This window comes from Manis javanica, chromosome 15 (assembly GCF_040802235.1).
Source record: "Manis javanica isolate MJ-LG chromosome 15, MJ_LKY, whole genome shotgun sequence".
Taxonomy (NCBI): domain Eukaryota; kingdom Metazoa; phylum Chordata; class Mammalia; order Pholidota; family Manidae; genus Manis; species Manis javanica.
The window spans coordinates 2,469,309-2,490,856 of NC_133170.1; the positions used below are offsets into that span (position 1 = coordinate 2,469,309).

At 40.4% G+C, this 21,548-nt stretch overlaps 1 long non-coding RNA gene across 1 annotated transcript in view; it reads left to right on the forward strand.

Moving 5' to 3' along the window:
• LOC118970432 (uncharacterized) overlaps nt 1–13,498 on the forward strand; it is an 83,105-nt gene extending 69,607 nt beyond the window's left edge. The window contains exon 5 of the long non-coding RNA XR_005058372.2: nt 12,141–13,498. This is a non-coding gene — a long non-coding RNA (uncharacterized lncRNA). The remainder of the gene's footprint in view (nt 1–12,140) is intronic.
• The last annotated feature ends 8,050 nt before the right edge of the window (nt 13,499–21,548 follow it).

Sequence of the window (21,548 nt, forward strand, 5' to 3'; positions counted from 1 at the left end):
ACACTCTGCCTTTGCAAACTAGTAATTAGGGAAAAGAAGAATGTATATACAATGTGTCATACTTTCTATCTTTCACATTCATTGAAAAACACGGCCAAACTCATTAATTTAAATGAAATCCATGCCATGTTTACTTTCCAAGAACTCAAAACCTTCATTTCAATTCAAAAGACAATAATATAAAACAGTTTCACCCAGGATATTCATATTTCTTACTACAATTTTCTTGCCTTATTACCTACATAAATTCAGCTATGTACTTTTTGTTTTCTGATTAGTTATGCGAAGATATTTTTCATGGGATAGAATCCTCCACGCTGTCTGCTTGGAGAGGATGAGTTCCTGAGATTTAACGGGGACGGTTTTCACCATCCTTCTATTCATGCTTTTTTATGTGTTTGTAGAGAAGGCTGGGCATCTGATTAGCTTGGATTGCCAAACCGCCTGGCATCTTCTGTGAGACATTTTGAGGCCTCTACTTCATGGCTGCACAATCTCTGTTCTTAAGATATTACTGCTGTCTGTTTTGCAATAAGCTGAAAATAAGCAATTTTGTGGTGAATATGTGTAAGCAATTGGAATCTGTCAGGTTTTAAATGAATGAGCCCATTGTTAGGAGAAGAAATTAAGGCAGTATTTGGACCCAATTGTTATTAATGAATCACTAAATAATTTTCCCTATATCTCATTGAACAATGAGCCTAAGAAACTTATACTAGAATATTAATAAGGAAATATGTTTTCTTTTAATTATATTGCCTGGTATAATGAATGATATTTCAGAGGGTGAGCCTTGAAGATGAAGAATATTTTTAAATTTTTTCATAAATAACCCAATTTAGGGGAAAATTAATTTATGATTAGAACATGGATTAGAAAATGCAAAGTCAAAAATATTTACTTCTAATGACTTTGAAATTACCTTTACTGTAGTATCATATAATCTATTAAAATTAAAGCAAAAAGATTCTTTTCTGGAGAAGTCCTTTCAACAGTACAGAAATATTCAACGAGTCTTTTTCTAAATAGAACATTAACTCCAGCTTTGTTCTGGATGTATTTTCCTTGATGTTTGTCTGAACTGATTCACCCTTACCTGTGTTTAATCCATGTCAATAACATCTGGTTGAAAATGGAAATGTTCACAATAGTGAATCTGACTTATTAACAAACTGATTAATCATTTTGGCCTCAGACTGGCTACTTCTTGGGAGCAATGTGTTGCATTCACTACTTGTGAGACTCAGCTCTGATTTTGTTAGAAACAATAGAGCTTAAGGAAATCTTTACAACCTACTTTTTACTCAAACTTCAAATAGGATTGTAATGATCTGATTGTCTAAATAGTGTCACAGGTTTGGGCAAGTGGTTTCGCACATTCTCCACAAACTTACGGCTCCATGTAATGTGTGAGCATGCGGTTATCCTCCGAGTTCTGAATGGGTAGGAGGCCGCTGCAGCTCTCAGCTCCCTACCGATCTCTCTCTGCTTCCGCTTAGTTGTAGGTATTGATCAAGTAATTGAAAATAATTTCAAATGCCTGCACCGTTTGACATCATAATTAACTCCAGAACAATATCTATCATTGAAAACAATACACTGTGCTTGCATGATCATCATTAGCCGTGGAGAATTTTAACTTGCAAGAGATACATTCTTCCATCAGAACTTTGTTTTTCAGTGAAGTGTATTGGCCACTGGTGGTGTCTTGATTATGATTGTGTTTCTCAAGTAATGGCCGTTGGCTGTGCTAATGCAACTGTATTTCTTTCTTTCTTGGCGAGCGCCGATGTGCATTCAGGCAATTTTAACCTGCTGTGTGGACCTCATAACACCACGTTTACCAACTATACCAACCAACACATGAGTTCCCAAACTGTCCTGACTGTGGAACACAGAAATACTAGTTGCTCTGTTTTCAATATTTGCATGAACCCCATGCAGGAGTAGAAATGTAATGGAAACATAACAGAAATTTATATTCTCAGCTTCATCACTGATAGTTTCCTCATTCTATTTTATTTGAATTTGTGCTTGTATAAAATGGGATAAGGGTTTGCAGTCTGGAGCAATATCACTGAAGCATTGGGGTTGCCTTTTGCCAGGACTTTGCTGCAGCATAGATGAGGTCATGGGTGGACCTGGTGTGTTATGGATTGGCTTTGCCAAGGCAAGAGGTCAGGTCCAAACACAAACCAAGTTCTAGAACCAAAAAGTTCGGCCCTGAAGGTAGGTTTCCAAACCAAAGGATAAAGGATGACCCAAGGATGTCAAATGCAAATGGGAAACAGTGGTAGAAAGAGCTTAATGTTAGCAAACAGACCAGGAGTACATGATGGATAATTCAAAAGCTGGCAAGGGATCAATCTTAATTTTTAACACAGAACCCATAGGTGTTGAGGGAGATGGTGGTTTATGGAATAGTGGGAACATATTTTGGGTCAAAACTATCAGAAGGGATGTGGTACATGTACAATGGAATATTATTCAGCCGTAAAAGGAAAGAAATCCTGCTATTTTCAACACCGTGGATGGACCTAGTGGGTATTATGCTCAGTGAAATAAGCTGAAGACAAGCATCATGATTTCACTTATTTGTGGAATATAAATACAAAACAAAACAAAATAAACAAAATAGCAGTAGACTCATAAACACTGAGAAGTGACTGGTGGTTACCGTGGGGAAGGGGTTAGGGTTGGGGGTGAAATAGGTGAAGGGGATAAAGAGGCACAAAATCTCAGTCATAGATAAATTAGTCATGGGGATGAAAGTACAGCATAGAGAATGCAGTCAATAATTCTGTAACATTCTGTGACAGTAGCTACACTAGTCGGGGTGAAGATTTAACAATGTGGGTAACTGTTGAATCACTGTATTGTACCAATATAGTATTATATATCAACCATACTTCAATTAAAAATATATCAGTATATCGATCAGTCAATAAATAAACCAAAAGTACCAGTGGGAAAAGACATCGACTCTAAAATGCTAAGTATCCAATAAATGAAAGGACACTAGACCCCAAACTAAAAAGACCAAGACAGGACCTCTTGTTCTATTTTTAGTCACAACCACAGAATTTTCATAAGCTATTTGTACCTGCGTGTCTGTAATTCTACAGCCAAAATAATAAGCCAACTCCTTGAACACTGTGATACACTGGGATAATGCGATTAGTGTATAAACACTACTCAATAAATTGTTTCTGGTTGTTTTGTACTATTTCTATTTCTCAAATTGATCAGGTTTGTACATAAAATAAAGGTATTAAGCACATATATTACTTTCACCAATTATTGAAGCAAAATTCTCCTGTAATATAATGAGAATGGAATTAGACCCAAGTGTACTGACTCCCCCCTCATCCTCTGGTTCTGGGCAGCGGCGCTCAACCTGGTTGGACAGGAGAATTACTATGTGATTCTTTAAAAATATCCATGCCCAATGCTTCCTTAGAATAATGAATTCACATCTCAGGATAAGACCCAGGAAGCCCTAGTTTTTGAAAGCTTTCCACGCATTTTCAGTGTATAATAAGGGTTTACAACTTCATTTAGGAACAACAACCCATTAAGCAAGTTGACCATCTCCTCGTGTTAGCTGGGCTGGACTACCACACTTTTCTCAACATCTTACTGAGGAATTATCTACTGAAAGATAAGAACCAGGAAAAGACAGCTCTAATCCCTTGAAATTCACTTTGGAAAATGTTACAACAATCTGATGTTGCCAATCCTCATGAGGCATACAAAATTGGCAAGTTCTTCTGATATTATGTTCAAACTGCATTCTTTTCTCTTTCTTGAAAAGACACATAGCAAGTACAATATAGTCTACCATAAAACTCTAGCAAAAATTCAGCCAAGCTATGCAAAGAAAAATTCTTAATCTACACATATTTTTATATATATATATATGGTATCTTTAGAGTACACAAATGTAGCACCAACCATATAGTTCCAGCCTGTACACAGACAGCATTGAAGTAGGTCCATTCTCTCTTTACCTCTCAGTACAGGCAGGAACTCTGGCTGAAGGACACAGCAGCCTATAAATCATGAGCCAAACATGCATATGCCGTTGCTTAATCATCAGAGGACTTGCTCCAGTCTTTGAACACCAGCTGAGGCTGAACAATGGGCAAGACACTAACAATTCCCCAGACCATTTGCAGCAAGCCAACCCTTCTAAATAAATCACTGAAACAAAGTTGTATGCAACTCATAAGAAAAACCAACCCAGAAAAAAAGTGACTGAGGTGACCACCCAAGGTAGACTAGTAACTGTTTTGGGTAAGAGACCGAGACATGAAGAATATTCTCTCTGCATACATCGAGTCCTCTGGGTTAATGTTATTCTAAGTTGGTCTGCAGACAGGTGGTGGTCCAAGAACTGTTTGCTGCCCATCTAAGTACAGAAAATGAAAGCAGGCATTTAGAAAGTGTACAGTAATTTGATGAAGTAATTTTATACCTGTTAAATCTAAAAACAAAAAAACCAGACTTGTCTTTTTTCCATGTCATTTGTCTTACGATGCCTTTTTATTTTATGAAAAATGTCACAGTGAATGGCTGACTGAAAATAAAAAATAAAATGGGTCCTTCACCACAGATAGTTCTAGAAGCAATGCTCTAGTTTGCCTCAATAGGAAAGCTTGTAAAGCTAGTGCTTAAATTACAAGGTTATGAGGAAACAAAAGATAGATAAAAATCTTTGTAATTATAATTCCATCATGCTGCTCTTGAACTTGCTGGTCAAAAATTATTTTCCTGTAAAGTTTAAATGTTAGTGCCCACATACCAGGATGGATATGATATAAGTCAGGTAATACAAAGTACTTTAGACCCTAGCAGGGCATATATGGCCTTCCTTACCTGGCCTCTGCTTCTCTTTACACCTTCGTCTCCTGCCCCTACTTCCATACATATATGTGCACAGGGAGCTCAAACTATAGTCACCTACCAAGAGATTTTAGAAGCTTACCCTGGGCCTTCTTTTAAAAACATTTTAAAACAATGTAAAAAAGTTCAAAGTTTGCCTAACTTGAGAGAGAAATGCACTTAGTTTTCTGATCCAAGTAACCATAAGGCAGAAATGTACCAATTGCTCAGAAGAAAAAAGATTGTATCTGATAGTTATAGTGGGAAGAAATTTCTCCCATTATAACTCAGAAAATACTACAGTGCAGTCACTAAAAATTCTGTCACGTGTTGGGTGGCCCCTCCTGGAACCCAGCCTCTGTACTCGAGAAGCCCGGGCAACCTAGAGAATTCCCACCCCGCTGCTCTGGTTGAGCCCAGCTTTCAAATCATCTCAGACTTAGTGTTAAACTTAGTCTCCACATCCCCCTCCAGCTGTTCCAGTATCCCCAGCTGAGTACTAGATATGCACCCCTGCATTCTTTGTTCAAATTCCTGGCCTACATCATTTCTAAGCATAATAAAACAGTTGTCACTTTATGCCTTCAAGTCTGGGTGAATCGTTCTGCAGCAATAGATAACTCAGGCAGTAAGTGACATTTTTACAACATCCTTATGCATAGAGATGGTGATCATTTTTTCCCTTATCAAACCTTTCAATAAATTTTGTTGCCCCAACATGAAACAAAGCACGATCAATATGATCAAAGATTATAAACGGAGAGGTGCTACTTCTCGCAAAAAGATTCTTTTTTCATGGCTCTGGCCGTTGCAGACCCTTCCAGCCTGCATGGTCCACACTGCACCTCCACCCCCACACTCAGGCATCTGCCCTTTCAAGTTTCATCTCAGATGTTTCTTTTCCTGGGTTTCCCCTTGAAAATTCCGCCCTACCTCCGGCAGAATTAGCAGCTCCCCCGCCACCCCCCTGCCGCCCCCATCTGCTTCCTGAGCACTCTGTTATATCATTCATAATATCACCATAAACTTTATACAACTGCCCTGCCCCTCCCCAGCTAGTGTGATGACTCCTTGAGGGTGAAGATAACTCTTTCCTCATTTGGCTTAGATGTTTTATCATGGTCCCTGTTATACAACAGGTAATAGAAAATGCACATTGTATTGACTGATCATGAAACATGTTGGATGGACAACCTTCCCTGCATTCTAATTCGTGGGTTGCACACAGGCCAGAGATGGTCTACATGGCCACACAAAGAATCAGGAGCCTTAATAAGAAGACCAGTAAGCATAGATTCACCATGTATGATACCTATTCAGTTAGTCACTCTTTGCCATAAAGATTCTTGAAAAGTTGCCCCACTTTCTAAACAACTCTCTCTGTTTTTGGTATAGTGACCTTTATTTCCTAAAGCACAAAAAGCAAATTAGCATCAGAAATGATATTCTGACATTACAGATTTTGGGAAAAACATGCTATTTTATATGACTCAACAGTTATTAGTCATCAAATATCAGATGGAACACGTTTGAACTGTGCACCACATTTGGATAAACAAAGTATTTTATTTTGCCAAAGTATGCTTAGCCAGAAGGATGAAGAGGTAATATTCTTTGCAACTTCTCCTTCTCAAAGCACTAAATGTGCTTTCTCATCTTTCCAAGCACTCTCATCTTTAGCCATTATTTTGACTGAAGGTATCTTTCTATGCTATGACTTCAAATCTTTGGTGCACTTTGAGTGCAAGATAACCATGATCCTCCAAATGGCTAAAAACCACTAATAAAGAAAACCATTCAGAGGAAAGCCTGGACCCCATGTGGGACAACTGCCTTCCACAGTCTACTGCCAACGAGGACCGACTTCAGGGCTTCTCCATCAGGGAGCACAGCAGACATTCATGCCATTACCTTTTAGGCACGAGCTCTTACATTTCTTTCTAATTTAATGTTAAGTATTTATGCAATATAATGACAATTGAACAATATTTTTATTGTTCAATTAAAATATTTTCTTTTCTATAAACATTTTCAGGGTATCTTGGATTGGCATGAAATTCATCATAATTTTTCCATGAAAATTAATGAAAAAGTTTTCTCCTAGCTTTTAACTTAGCAGCAGAGTTTGGGGATCAAATTAAGGCGATTAAGGAAGGTATAGGTCCCCTGTGGAAGCTTGGCTAACTGCTTCTGAGCTGACCCTTACTAAGGCGTCGGGGAGAGAAGGGTCGAAGCAGGCACACACATTCGGGGACTTCTTCAGTTGTTCAGAGGAGGAAAGATGGCAGCTTGGGTGAAGGTGGGAGCATGGAAGTGGTGAACAGCGGTCCAACTCTGGCTGCGTTTTAAAGACAGCACCAGCAAGGTTTGCTGTGGGACTAGACCTGGAACATGTGAGAAAAAGAAGTCAAAAATAACTTCAAGCTCAGAGATATCTAAAACTCATGAGGCAGAGGTATGTGAGAATTAGGATGAGGGTGTTTTTCGATGTCCATTCTGGAGTTGTGCCCACTCTCTCCTGTGACAATAAAGGAAATCACCTTGCATTTGAGGTCTCAGCAGCTGCTTGATGACCAGGGACCTGGGCAGGGACCCTTTTAGTACAGTGACAAAGTAGGTCTTTATCAGGAATTTTTGCCTGGAGAACTTAAAATATCTATTCTGGAACATTGAGGGCCTGCAGCTGCTTTGAGGATTTGCTCCAAAGCTTCTAAATCCTTAGCCAGTTATTACTGAGGTCAGAGGGCAGAAGAACATCATTTTGATGCTTTTGCACATTTTCTGGTTGTCCCACACTCACTTCCTGTGGAAAGAGCATGCTAGCAAGAAAGCTGCTTTTACTTCCCAGCAATACTACCCGCTGACTATGTCTGAGATCCAGATTCCTTGTCTCTAAAGAAAAGAGATTAGATGAGTAGGATTTTCCAACTAGTGGATATAAATCCTGTAAAGCACTCAAACACCGCCCCCCACCCCAGGAGCTACCATCTTCACAGTTCCTGGACTTACAGAAATGTCCCAGACACCTTGTCTGCCTAGGACCCTCAAGGTTCTGAAGACAGAAGGGGCAATTCATGTTGCTCATAAAACTGGGGAAGCCTTTATACTCAGTGGTTCTCAACATTCTTCTAGCTCTCAAACTTTGATTTGATAGTCCTAAATCACTGCTTTTTTGTGTGTCTTAAAACATGTTTTGAAGTAGATGAGATATACGTTATCATTTTTTAAAAAGAATTTTGAAACAGGAAAACCAGTGTATTTGAGCTTACATTATGATCAGGTGGTAGAATAGATACCTTAAATATATAATTCTATCCTCCCAATAAGTAGGTTTTGCTGTCATCTGCTTCCTATGTAAGGTCACTGTGACTTAGTTGCTTTGGGCAACTGGTGGTGGAGGTGGAGTTCACACCCAGGTCTCTCCTGCTCCAGAACCTTTTCTATCACACCAAACTGTTCTTGGCAATCAAGGCAATTATCATTATGAAACATTATCAAAAAAGAAAAGGAGAACAACGTTCACTTCTATGCTTTTATTACTCACAATGTACCGTCACGCTACGGGTGTGAGCTGACTCCTGACAGACAGGCACTGGGGCTGCCCTGTGGTCCTGCGGGGCTCTGCCAGCTGTTCCCAGTCAGCTCCCCCTCGGCCATGGCGCTGGGCCAAGGCCGTCCTAAGGCCCAGAGCCACATATGTGACACCGTCCACTGTAAACAACTGATTGGATGGATGCGCGTAGGCCATTTTTCACAGTAACTTACAAGCCTAAAAGAAAATTTACATGGCATGAAAACCCTTTTTTTTTTGGCCAAGAATTGATAATTATCTACTTACTAGTAGAAGATAAAATTTCCCAAAACTTGAGTGAAATATTAATTTAAAAGTGGAAAGTTATCTTGTTTTGAGAGCTCAGGGGATATTCACTGCACAGTAGCATGAAACAGACGTTAGTGAGTTGAAACGCCAACGAGATATAAAAAATGAAAGGCCAGAAATTTCAAGGTTTTAAAAATAGTTTTAGGGGAAAAAAGGCACTAAAAAATGAATCAAAGTAAGATTAAAAAATGAAAAAAATGGGCACTAAACAGGGGGGGAACTTGTGATAAAAATATGCTTAGAGTTGTTCATTTAGGGAGGGCTATTTGGGCCATTTTGAATACATGCATGAGAAAGAATTTCCCCACATTTTAGGAATAAAGGGGGGGAAAAATGAAAAGATATTGCTGGTAGGGAAAAATGGCACGAAGCCTGAAAGACTTTGATCTATATTTGACTAACTGGAAGTCGCATTAATTTTCCGTGACGATTTGCAGCAGAATGACAGTTTTGTTGTCTGTACAGAGACCCAGCCCACAGGCCTAGGCTGTCATACTTGAGAACTAGCATATGCTGATTGCGAAGTATTTATTTGGGAAGTAACTTAGTCACTGTCCTGGGCTGGAAAGAACTATTGTATCATAAACAGTGATTAATCATCCATTATCTCACCTGGAGAAAGACAAGAATGAACTTCACTGGTGGACGCAGGCTCCGAGGTTGGATAAGAACAGGGACGGAAGGGAGACCCATTCAGCGAGAGACATTCATTCAGGCAGCTGTGACCGTCTGCCCCCTTCCAGACAAGCTGGGCATGCGCACGGGGCGGTTTAGGGCAGGGAACCGGAGACCCCTGCAGGACTGCCGTCACGGTGCCGTGGCAGACTGCGGTCCACTTGCCAGTCCGCTCTCATTCCTTCCCTGTAATTATTCCAAGTGCTCCCTCTGCCTCAAACATTCTGGCTCAGATACTCACTTCTGGGCCTTTAGGATTCACTGTCTGATTTTTCTTTTGTCCCCATTTTATGTTAACTCCAGGCAAAGGAAGGGAAAGAGGAGGGACAGAAACTGCCTCCCGGCATCAAAAACATGCTGAGCTAAGTGCAAAGTGGGGGAGAGAAAGGCTTAGAGACACTTCCCAGAAGGAGGCAGATTTCAGACCCACCTAAGCAGATGCTGGATGCCTGCTTGCTCACCAATGAAATGTCATTTATTACTTACAGGAAATAAAGTTGGAACTAAATTACTTGGAGCATTAGAGCTTAATATAAAAGTAGTGGATCAACAATAAAGGATTGTATTGGAACATATTTCAACATCAAAAGATATTGAGGGTCTTCATCACTTTGAGACTTGAAAAAAATTGAACTTTAAAGTTTTCCAGATTTAAGTGCAAAAAAGATGAACCTAATCTGTTGTGGAAAGAGATGTTAAACATGAAGCAGATTTCCAGCTGTCTAAGGGCTATAAAAGGCATTTTAGATGGAATGTGAACCAGACCCCACCCCTTCAATTATGCAGTTTTGCAAGAAGAATGCAATAGTGTGGTCACCAAAATAACACCAGCACTTCTGGCTTTTAGTTAGTAGTTAGGTAAGATGATTTAGAATGTTAACCATCTCTTTTATTACTTGGCAGCTTTGGGGTGTCCGGTTTAAGCCGTGAATAATCCCTTTTGAAAACAAAACCTCTCCTCCAGAGGAATAATCAGACTGTTACTAAAGACAAACCACCCAACATCAAAAGCATTGGCCCCCAGAAGTCACACAGCAGGCAGTCTTCCCCCCACTTCCACCCCCGCCCAAATTAAAAGCATGCTTAGCACTAGAGGTCATTGCAATAAAAAAGGGATGTGAAGTAATTACTTACAAGATTCAGGCAAAGAACTACAGCAAAAACTATGACAAAAAGTGACTGGCTTCTGAGAAGTGAATATGCTAATTGTACTCCGTGTTTGAACTGGTGCTTGGAAGCCTGTCCCCTCTTCTCTGACTAGGAGTCATTAATCATTCCTGTGAGGTCACTATTATTCCAAGGGATCCTCAGTAACAGAACCAAGGGCATTGTTGCCATCAGTGTTAGAAATGGGGGAAAGTCTGGGGAAAGCCCAGATGGTAATGATTACATTAAGGCGACCCCACCACTGATTATGAGACTATTTTCTCTCAAGGTCAAGATGTGCAATATTCTTGCTGCACAAAATGCATAACCAAGTGACCTATTATTAATCATAACACCAAGTCCACAGCCACTTTATTCATCGGTTGAATGGCAATAAGATAATCAGCTCTGTTCATGGCATTTTTTTTTTCCAGTTGATTGCTGAGTCATCCACAGTCATCCATTATTTTAAAAGTTACTAATGAATGATGAGGGTGCAGTAATTTTCAATTGAGTCTTTCCAAGTTCACCCAACTCAAGGACTCTTTTATACAATCAACACAAAATTATTTGTGTTGTGACCATGGTGGACGATGGTCACTAAATAAAGACTTAAGATTTCCCAAGAATTTTATTTATACCACTTTTTACATGTGGCATTAACAGATGCTATCTGATAATAGTTTCTTTAAAATCAATTAGATCTTTCCTAGCTGTATAAGAGAAAGAACAGAAATCAAGTGTAGAAACATGTTGAATACTTTCTGTCAACATGAAAAAAGTTGATGAGTAGTACTTTTCAGTCTTGAAGGAGAGCTGGGGAGAAGTCATTTAAAGGCTGGTTGAGAGGTGGATGAAACCCAGAGGGTCCAAAGGACGCCCCCTCTGCAGCAAGGACGTGGTTGTTCACGGTGCACACCGGCTCTTGCTTCTTCGAAGGTCTTTCTTTTTCACTTCTGAGGGGGTGTCAAAATCTCACATCACTTATTCCTTTAGGAAGATTAAGTAATTTTAACATACGATTATTGCCAGCAATCAATAATATATTTTAAATTATTTTACAAATGAACTTCTCTTGAACTTGAGAGAATAAGTTTGCTAGCTGAGCTGCATCTGATGATGACTGGGAACAGAGGACCACAGTCCCAGAGGGTTGTCAGAGGGGGGACATTTAGAAGGAAGGAAAAGTGAGGGAAATGAAGGAAGGAGGAGAGAGCTGGCAGCGGAATTAGCTTACTTAGTCATGGCTGAACTTTCAAAGGAGGAAGAAGACAGGAAAGGGAATGCTAAAGACTTCAAGAGTGTGGGCGTCTGACAAGATCTCAATCATAATATAGATTAGTCACAGGGATGAAAGTACTGCATAGCGAATATAATGAATAGCGTTCTAACATCTTTCTGTGATGACTGACAGTAACTACACTAGCTGGGGTGAGCATATTCAATAATGTAGATAACTGTCAACTCACTATGTGGTAAACCTGAAACCAGTATAATATTGTATGTCAACTATACTCCGATAAAAAAGATACATGCACCTCTATGTTTATTGCAGATGGTGATGAACAATTATTATGTGCAGTGGCCGAGATATGGAAGCAACCCAAGTATCCATCAATAGATAAATGGATAAAAGGTTTGGTGCACATATGCAATGGAATATTATTTAGCCATAAAGAAGAATTAAATTTTGCCATTTACAGCAACATGGATGGACCTACGGGGTGTTATGCTTAGAGAAAGACAAATTCCATGTGATTTCACTTACACACGGATTCTGAAAAGCACATACAAAACAGAAATAGACTCATAAACATAGAGAAGGGACTGTTGGTTACCGTAAGTGGTGGGATGGATGGATGAAATAAATAAAAACATACAAACTTCAGATTATAAACTAAACCAGTCACAAGGATGGAAATACAGCTTAGGGAATATGGCCAATAATATTGTAATATCTTGGTGTAGTGACAGACAGTAACTGTACTTAAAGGGGTGAGCATTTAGTAGTGTATACAATTGTTGAATCACTATGTTGTATACCTGAAACTGATATAATAGACACATCAACTTCATTTCAATAAAAAATTTTAAGTGTTAAAAAAAAAGGAGTGCAGGGGCCTGTCAGACTGTGCTAAAGACTCAAGCCCAAATATTGGGGAAGAGAGAAAAGATTCTATTCCTTGGGGAGGCTACAAAGGTGCACTTGTCTTCTGTATTAGTCAGGGTTCGCCAGAGAAACAGAATCAATAGAATATATCCTGTAGGACATACATAATGAGATGCGTTACCAGGCACTGACTTATGGGATTATAGAAGCCGAGAAGTCACCAGGGGACCCAAGAAAGCCAGGGGTGTAAATTCCCGTCTGAGTCCAAAGGTCTGAGAACCAGGAGTGACATGGTGGAAGCCCCAGTGCCAGGACAGGAGCTCTCAGCTCGTCAGTCAGGTAGAGAGGAAATTTCTTCCTCCAAGGTTTTGTTCCATTCAGGCCTGGACGGTGCCCAGACACACGGAGGGCAAACCGCTTTACTCTATCCACCAGTTCAAATGCTCATCTCTTCCGGAAACACCTTCACAGACTCACCCAGAAAGAATGCTCAATCTGGGCACCTGTGGTCCAAATCAAGTTGATGCAAAATAACCATCATATCCTCCTTCTTCCAAGTAGTCTTGTGTGGAGAGGGGACCTCCTGCCGAAGTTCTGAGACTTGGGGCTGATATTTTCAGCAGAGGAATGTTGAGAATGTCCAGTGCAAAAAAGACAAAGAGAAAAGAATGATTTTTGGGAAAAAAACTCAGAGATAGGCGGATACGAATACATCATTCCTTTGTTGACACACCAGGAAGATCACTAAAAAGAAAGATTTTAAACTGCAGGTTAAAAAAAAAAGGTTTTCAGCTTTCTTTCTCCAAACATTTGAGTGGGAGAACTACTCAAAATTGGAATTGTATGGATCCCAGGGCAAAGAGGCTAGAGATGTTTTTATCTTTTTTTAATAAAAAACAGGCATTATGAGCAACCCACGGTGTGAACACCATTGCCCTACACACCTTATCCTCCAATATTAATCTCGTTTGGCTGTTATTATTTTCCTGTCTTTATCCTGCATTTATTCTTCTGTCCATTTCTGTTTAGAGCGGGCACGGTGTGTTGCTATGATCGTTTGAAGCCAATAACAAACTGCACTTTGTAAGTCCTACTTTATAGTCCCAGGCAGGGTGGGAGTTCCGATACCCTGAATGCTGCTATTCAGACGGAGTCCCTGGAAGGAAAAAATGCCAAGCGCACGTCTAACCACAAAGAGCAGAGGGCTTCCAAGACCTGCAGAAGGAAAGACAAGGTTCCCTCTCTTAACTCAGTTTAAAGCAGCTTCAGTCAGAGGTAGTTTCCAAAGATTTCAGAGTGATATATTGAGTTATTTTTCTTCCCCCAGAAATCCCAAATCAGAAGGTCCTGATCTATTAAAACAATATAAAACATACCATTAGTTAAACTTTTTGTCAAACATTTCCTGAAACTATATAGTAATCTAAACTCAAATATCAGCAAAGAGGAAAAAAGTCTAAAATTTTAAGAAGTAACCTTTATGTGTGTGTGTGTGTGTGTGTGTGTGTGTGTGTGTGTGTGTGTGTGTGTGTAAACTTTCTGCATTAATCTAACTACATAGACGTTTTTCCGGTTATCTGTGCACACAGTGTGGGAAATGCTACGGTGTGCTGGGAGTATGAAGCCAGCTGAGTGAGGCCCGAACCCTGCCTCGGTTCCTGCTAACCAGGTACATCTCTGACCCTCACTTGGCCATATGTAAAGTGAGGGTGCTGGATTCTGCTTGTCAGCATTACTGTGTATATTAAATAATTCACATGCCAAGTTGTAGCACACGGCTCAGTATGTAGATGCCTTTCAATCAAGTGGGGGTTGTTCACTTCTGTTATTTGACTTGTGTTGCCTTAAATATTTCTCCCTCTGTCAGACATGAAACAATGGATGAAGTGATGTCAGCCATCACTTCACATAGTCAAAATTTTACATCATTAACTGAAACCTGTGTTTTCATCTAAAAAGTAAAAATGCCTAATTAAAAAAAAAAATAACAAGATGAAAAGACCTAGAGGTAGGAAATCATACCCAGTAATCCTTAGTAAGCATTTGCTCAGTGATAGGTCTGGGCTGTGTTGGGATAATGATTAAGAAATTCATCTCCCCATAATCTGGTGAAAGATATTTGGGTTAGAGATTTTATGGGACTTGATGGCACCTTTGTGCCCCATCATCAGCCCCTGCCTCTGCCCAGGCTTGCCAACCCCTCAGTGCCCTGTCTCGCGCCCAGCTGCAGCCGACCCTGTTCTCTGCTGTTTCTCTATGGGTTCCTTTGTTCAAGCCGTCTTCTTGGCCTGGTTCCCACCTAGATACCCTTGAAGATTCAGCTGAACCATCATGACCTCCTCCATCCATCTTCCCATCTCCTCTTCCATCTCATGGCTCCTTACAAAAATGCATTAGGCGACTCTCCTTGAAGTTCCCATAATAACTTTGCACATTCCTATCACCATAACTCCACATTGTTTGATGACCCTACACTCCTCAGATTGTACCTTACTCATCTCTGAATTTCTTCTTCCTGACATTCAGCCTGGCATTTAATAGATCCTCAAAAAAGATTAGTAGGATAGATGAATGAATTAATGACCTTACGTTAGAAAACAATTTAATCCTAGTTTTTATAGACTGAATTTGTTCTTCCAAAATTCATATGTTGAAACCTAGTCCCCAGTGTGAGGATATTTGGGGTTGGAGTCCTTTGGGAGGCATTAGGTCATGAGGACAGACCTCTCCTGAATGGTATTAGTGTCCCTATATGAGAGACCCCCAAAGAGATCCCTCACCCCTTCTGCCATACGTGCGTACAGTGAAAAGATGGCCACCTATGAGCCAGAAAGAAAGTCCTCACCAGACACTGCATCTGGATTTCCCAGGCTCCAGAACTGTGAGCAATAGATTTCTGTTATTTATAAGCCACTCAGTCTAGGGCATTTTGTTACAGCAGCCAAAAGTTCGTGTTAGGGACAAAACAAGGTCCCTGACTTTGGGTTAAGATCTACTCTCATCTGATCACCCAGCACTGCAATTCCTAGGAGAGCCTGGACACTACTAATGTACTATCCTGTTTTTCAAATGGAAATGTTTAGGAATGAAATATAAGATTCTATCATTAGTCAAGAATCTGGCTTGAAATAAAGTCCGTCTGTCTAATTATCCCACTTGCGTTTCTGCGACTTTACTGTGCGCCATCTTTTAGAATAAAGATTCTAGTAAAACTTTTTTGGCGTCATTGTTCAGTAGCAGGAAATTGTGACATGATACCTTAAACTAAATGAATCTAAGCACACCAGGTCTAAGTTGAGTTGGGATGAACTTAGCAGAAAGCCAAATTTCCTCAGATTTTTTCCTGTGACCTTGCAGGCTACCTTAAGTCTGCGGATCTATATGACCAGAGATTTGCCAGGACTGTTTACAAATTCATATGATTTTATTGATTACATGATGGGAAATATTTGGAGTTGGGCTTTTATTGTCATTGGAGTTAGTGAGGTTGAGAGTTTTTGTTTGATCTCCATTCAAGCTTTTGAAAAGCTTGGAAATAGCCGACAGAAGCAATTCAAATGTATGCAGAGTTTGACAGTGAGTTAATTACCAGAACTATGCAAAACTGAACTTTGAGAAAGCAATTCTGGCATTTTTGAATTGCTGTCTGTTATGAATGTGCTTATCCATAAGCATATGCAAGCTGTCTGTCAGCGAGCCAGCTCATTTTAAAGACATGTCCACTTAAGAGAAAATATTATATTTCAAAGAGTCTTATGCAGCATAGAGGAAAGACGGCGAGGACTCTGCCCTTTACCCTTGAAATGTATGCAGAACCCCAAACTAGAGCTGAACTCGTCATAACTGACCTCCCAAGCACCATACTTGTTAAAATAGATACAGACACTAACCCAAACAGGCAAGGTGGTCCCGCTCCAGTACCCACATTCCACACTGTCACAGACACCCTCCGGTCAGAGCGAGCCTCACCGCGGGATAGAGGAGGCACCACCTCTGCAGTGTGATTTCTGAACCAAGTCCAGGCAGCCCCCCAAAATGCAAGTCCTTTCATCAGCTGAAATTTCCCAGTTCCAGATTTATTTTGTGTCTTAACATCTCAAATACTAGTAAAAGGGAAATTCTCTGTTATATATGCATGTAAAGTAAGAGAGGAGGAGAGAGCTTTAAAATCATTTTCTCTGGTGCGTAAATGAATGTATCAGATGCTTTTGTGACATTGGTTGTAAAGGGAGGAAGGCGAGAGCATCAGTCTCTAGACACAGGAGAGCAGAGGCACCCCCGCCCCCTGTGAGTCGGAGACCCCAGGAGAGGACGGGAGGAGGGCCTCGGAGGCCGCCTGCCTTGAGGGTCTGTCTAGGGTGGGGCTCGAGCCCTACCATCTGTAGGAACAAAATATCAAAAGCTGAGTGGGGCTGGAGGGGCCCTGTGGTTGTGCTCTTCACCCCTTCTCTTCCATGAGTCACATTTCCCATCTGAAAGTTTACTTATTTGTGTTCAAGTTCTCAATATGGTACAAAGAATGAGCCAGGAACGATCTGGTTGCAAGAAACATACACCCACTAAAACTATGCAAACGTGCAAGTTCATCTCAAAGGCGTTGGAAGGCCTCGGGGAGAGAAAGGGCTGAGGTGTCGCGGGGCTCTGGAGCCCACAGCCGTCGGGCAGCCGCTCCGCCTCGGCCCCCAGCCACATCCCATCTCTGGTTCTCTCTGCATGTCTGCCTTGTTTTTAACCTGCTTTCTTAGAAGGGATCTCTAGTATTGGCTCCTCCATAAAGGCAGCTGTCACTGGTCCTGGCACCAGCTCAAAGTCCAGCTCAGGGTAACTGTCCAGCTCAGTACACACCATGAACTGACTCAGTATGCCAGCTCCCAATCCCCAGGAGAGAGATATGGAGGGAGAGAGGGAATTATCCCAATTTGAATGAGATTTCCACTCAGATCCTGTAACCAGCCAGTAGAGTTCCCTCGTAGACACCGACATACCAGGGGTAAGTTGTTCAGCAGACATTGGATGGGAGATAAATTATCTTAGAGCAATGCATGAGCATTTCTCATAAAAGAATGTTGCAGAGCCAGATGGATAAACAGAAAAGGATGAATAAAATCACATAAATCAGCTCCATCCAGTTTCCACATTCCTGTCTCAGGTGACTTAGGTTCTGGACCCTCCGTGCAGCAATAACGAATGGCAGTAATGGAGCGAATGATCCCATGAACAAACCCCACAATGTGTCAGCCAAAGATTTTCCAAAACAGGGGTTTTATTTTTATACTCAGTTTTGGTATAAAATATGTATTTGACATACATCAATGGGATGGTTAAGTGGTGCTTTGCCAGTAAGTGAGGAAACAAAAAGCAGGGAAAAAAGAAATTCTAAAAATCAGGACCTTCCCAATAATTCTAGAAAATAGAAAATCCTGGGCTATCCAAGGCAGAGACCAAATGGGAGACACGTGCAGAAGCGTCTGGGCTCCCAGAATCCTCTAATGGATTGTGGAATTTTTCCCACAGCCTTTCTACTACCAAGAAAAAGTTCCCTTTATGTGATTTGTTCTCCCGCTGTAGTATACAGCTCCCAGCTTCTTGGCCCTAAAAATCAGGCTCTCATAGTTCAGCTGCGATGCTAACGAGGACTTTTGTCCCCTCTTGTGAGCATTGACCGTTTCTTATCTTACATGACAAAATATGTTTTGGGATCCAACGCATCAAACTTAAAAATAGATTTCAACAACTACCCCTACATTGTGAGCTGTCTCTCTGTGGTGCAGAAACTCCGAGAGACCTCCACTTAGCTCACAGATGAGTGAATGCCCATGTCTGTGCTCACGCCCAGCAAACTATTTCTGCTCTCGGGTTCGGCTATGTGCCTAGCAAGAGTCAAGGGTTTATTCTTCAACTTCTTTATGCCAGTTATACTTGTTTTCATAATTACATAATTAAATATTGTACAGAGTGATGATACGTAAGTGGGAAAAGAAAAAATTGTGTTAATCTGGTAACTAAGTTGAATACTGTGGAAAGGCTAAATAAATGTGAGTTGCTAAAATTTCAGTGTGATAAGAAGTTATTCACACTTGCCATTCATCCTACAGTCTATGAATATTTACTGAGCACTTTTATGTGCCAGCCTGGATTCCAGACACTGGAAACACACAGAGGAGTAAAGCAGTGTTCTCCTCTCAGCCTGCTTATAATCCCTTGTGTGATCAGACAGGTGAACACACTCTCTTACTGTCCCTCTAAACATACAGAAGGCCCTGTGGGGGACACGCAGTATAATCTTGGGATTGGGAGGACTCCCTGGAGAAGGTTACAGCTGAGTAGAAACCTGAAGGGTGGGGACTGCTAGCCAGAGTTTGGGAAGCAGACGGAGAAAGGAGTTTCCGCTAGAGGAAATACCAGGCAGATGCCCAGGAGAAGGGTGAACCCCACATATTCTGGTCTTTGAAATAAAGAGAGAGGGAGATAACTGAAGTGGTTCTAGAATCAACTCAGGGCTCATATCTCATGTAAGGAGTTGGTATTTTATCTTGAGAAAAGTGGAGAGTTGTTGAAGGGTTTTCAGGGGACAAGTGAATTAATTAGAGTAACAATGTTGAGTGTCACACTGACTATACTAAAAACAGAATGAACTGGAATTAAGACCTATTGGAAACTAGTATAAACAGTCGAGTGGAGAACTAATGGCCACCTAAACTAGGGTGACATGACTCACCAAAACTGAGTCCCATAGAGACTGAAAACCTTAATAGACATACAACCAGAAATAATTGATAAAGTTATTGAAGAGCTGTGTGCTCCCTAAAATCACAAAGTTCAAATGGTTCCATGGAATGTACTTTGAAAAATCCTCAGGCTGATGAAACTATTTCCAAACATTTAAAAAAAGGCCATGTGGTTTTATGAACTTAAAACTTTGACAATGATAGATCTGGCAGCTTTACACCGAATGAGCCCAAACAAATTAATAACCAGAAAACTCTCTTAAATTTAATGTATTTATAAAATTTATAATGATTTATATGAAAAATTATATTTAAAAAAACATGGCCCAGTGAGACTTATTCTTGGAATGAAAGGGTAGCTCACATAGTTTTTCACATTCATAGGTAAAAGAAGAAAAACAGTATGACCATTTCAAGATATGACTGTAGGGCCCACGTATGACCTTCTAAATTTGTTCCTATTTTTAAAAATTCTTCTAAGTAAACTAAGTGTAAACATTTACTTAGTTAGTATAAGAAAGGTTTCAAATCATCTAAAATTATACAGTTAACACTTACTAAGCACTTAGTTTATGAGCTATACGTATTCCATTGTACCAAGTAATCTTATTCTGTAATCATATTTACTGTTCTTACATTGATTAACTCACCCCTTCTCTTACTTATCCCTATCTTGAACCTGATTTTTCCATAATCCTGACACCATTTTTATGTTTTAACTTAAATGTCACTTTTACAAAGAGGAATTACTTGATCACCTTTTTTCACTCATAATCCTCATCACAAGTTATATTTAGGAGATTATATCCTTATAGCCTTTTAAAAATCTTTCTCTCTCCACTAGACTTTACATTTTATGGCATCAGAAACAGTGTCAAATTATTTCACCAAAATATAGCCACTACCGAATAGACTGACTACCCATGACAGGTGCTCAGTAAATATTTATGAGATAAATGAATCCCAGTAAATGGGGAAACACCGGAAACTTTCCCATTAAAGTCAGGAACAAGTAAAGGATTATTTCTGTAACTATTGTTATTCATCCACTCAGAAATCGTGGTCTCTGGAGAGAAGAGGGAAGAGCCTGAGAAATGTGTTTTAGGAAGGAGGGATGGAATGGAAAGGTCATTATGTGCAGAGGAATTTTTTTATCTGAGCACCTCCAGATGATGAATTTCAGCATGGAGACCAGAAATTAATACAGAAAATTAAAATCAATATAATTCAAATCGAAAATAACTAGTTAGAAACTGGAAAAAAATCTCCTAATCGAAATAAAAATATGAAATGCTTTGGAAAAGACAAACAAGAAATAGGGAAACGTGTGTCTGTTGAGAAGCAGAAGGAGGAAGATGGGAAGAGGATCACAGGCCTTCTGAGCCTTTGACCTTGATCATGCCCTTGACCTTTCCCAGCATCCCTTATGATTCGTTGGTCAACATCCTTACACATTCTCCGGAGTCAGTTCAACTGCTGGACGTGTCTTATCCCTGCCCACTGTCTCTCAGCAGGTGAGCCTGGCTGCCACTTCACGAAGAAATTAAGGCCATCAGATTGGAACTCTTGAATTCCTTCCATCTGCAAATAAGTGGAACTGGTTCCAAGTCTCCCTCCCCTCCTGGCCTTTCCCCCTGCCTGACAGTCACCAGCCTGACTGGGCTGCAGCCCTGGACAACCTCCCTGTATCTGTTTCCTTCGCCCTTGACTCCCTGTCTTCCTGCAGCTACCATCCTGTTTTTCTCCTCTTCACAACAAAATTTTCAAAAGTGGCTATACTATCTCCATTTCCTCACCTTCACTAAATGTCTTATCTCCCTGTTTCTTGTGTCTTCACAAAGAGTCCAAAAACTGCCCTCATCAAGGCCATTGGGAACTAACTTCATTGGGCCTAAATTTTTAAAATACCTTTTTAACCTCATGTTACTTGACTTCTCTGTACTATTAACACCATGGAGCGTTCCCTTAGTTCACCTTGAATGATCTCAAACTCTGGGGCTTTCCTCCTTCCTCCTCCCCACCTTTTTTTTTCCTTTCATTCTTTCTCTCCCCACCTTTGAAGGCGGTTGTTTCTTGGCAGCAGAGTCTTATAGTCCTTATTCTGTTCTTGTTCTTCACGCTCTCT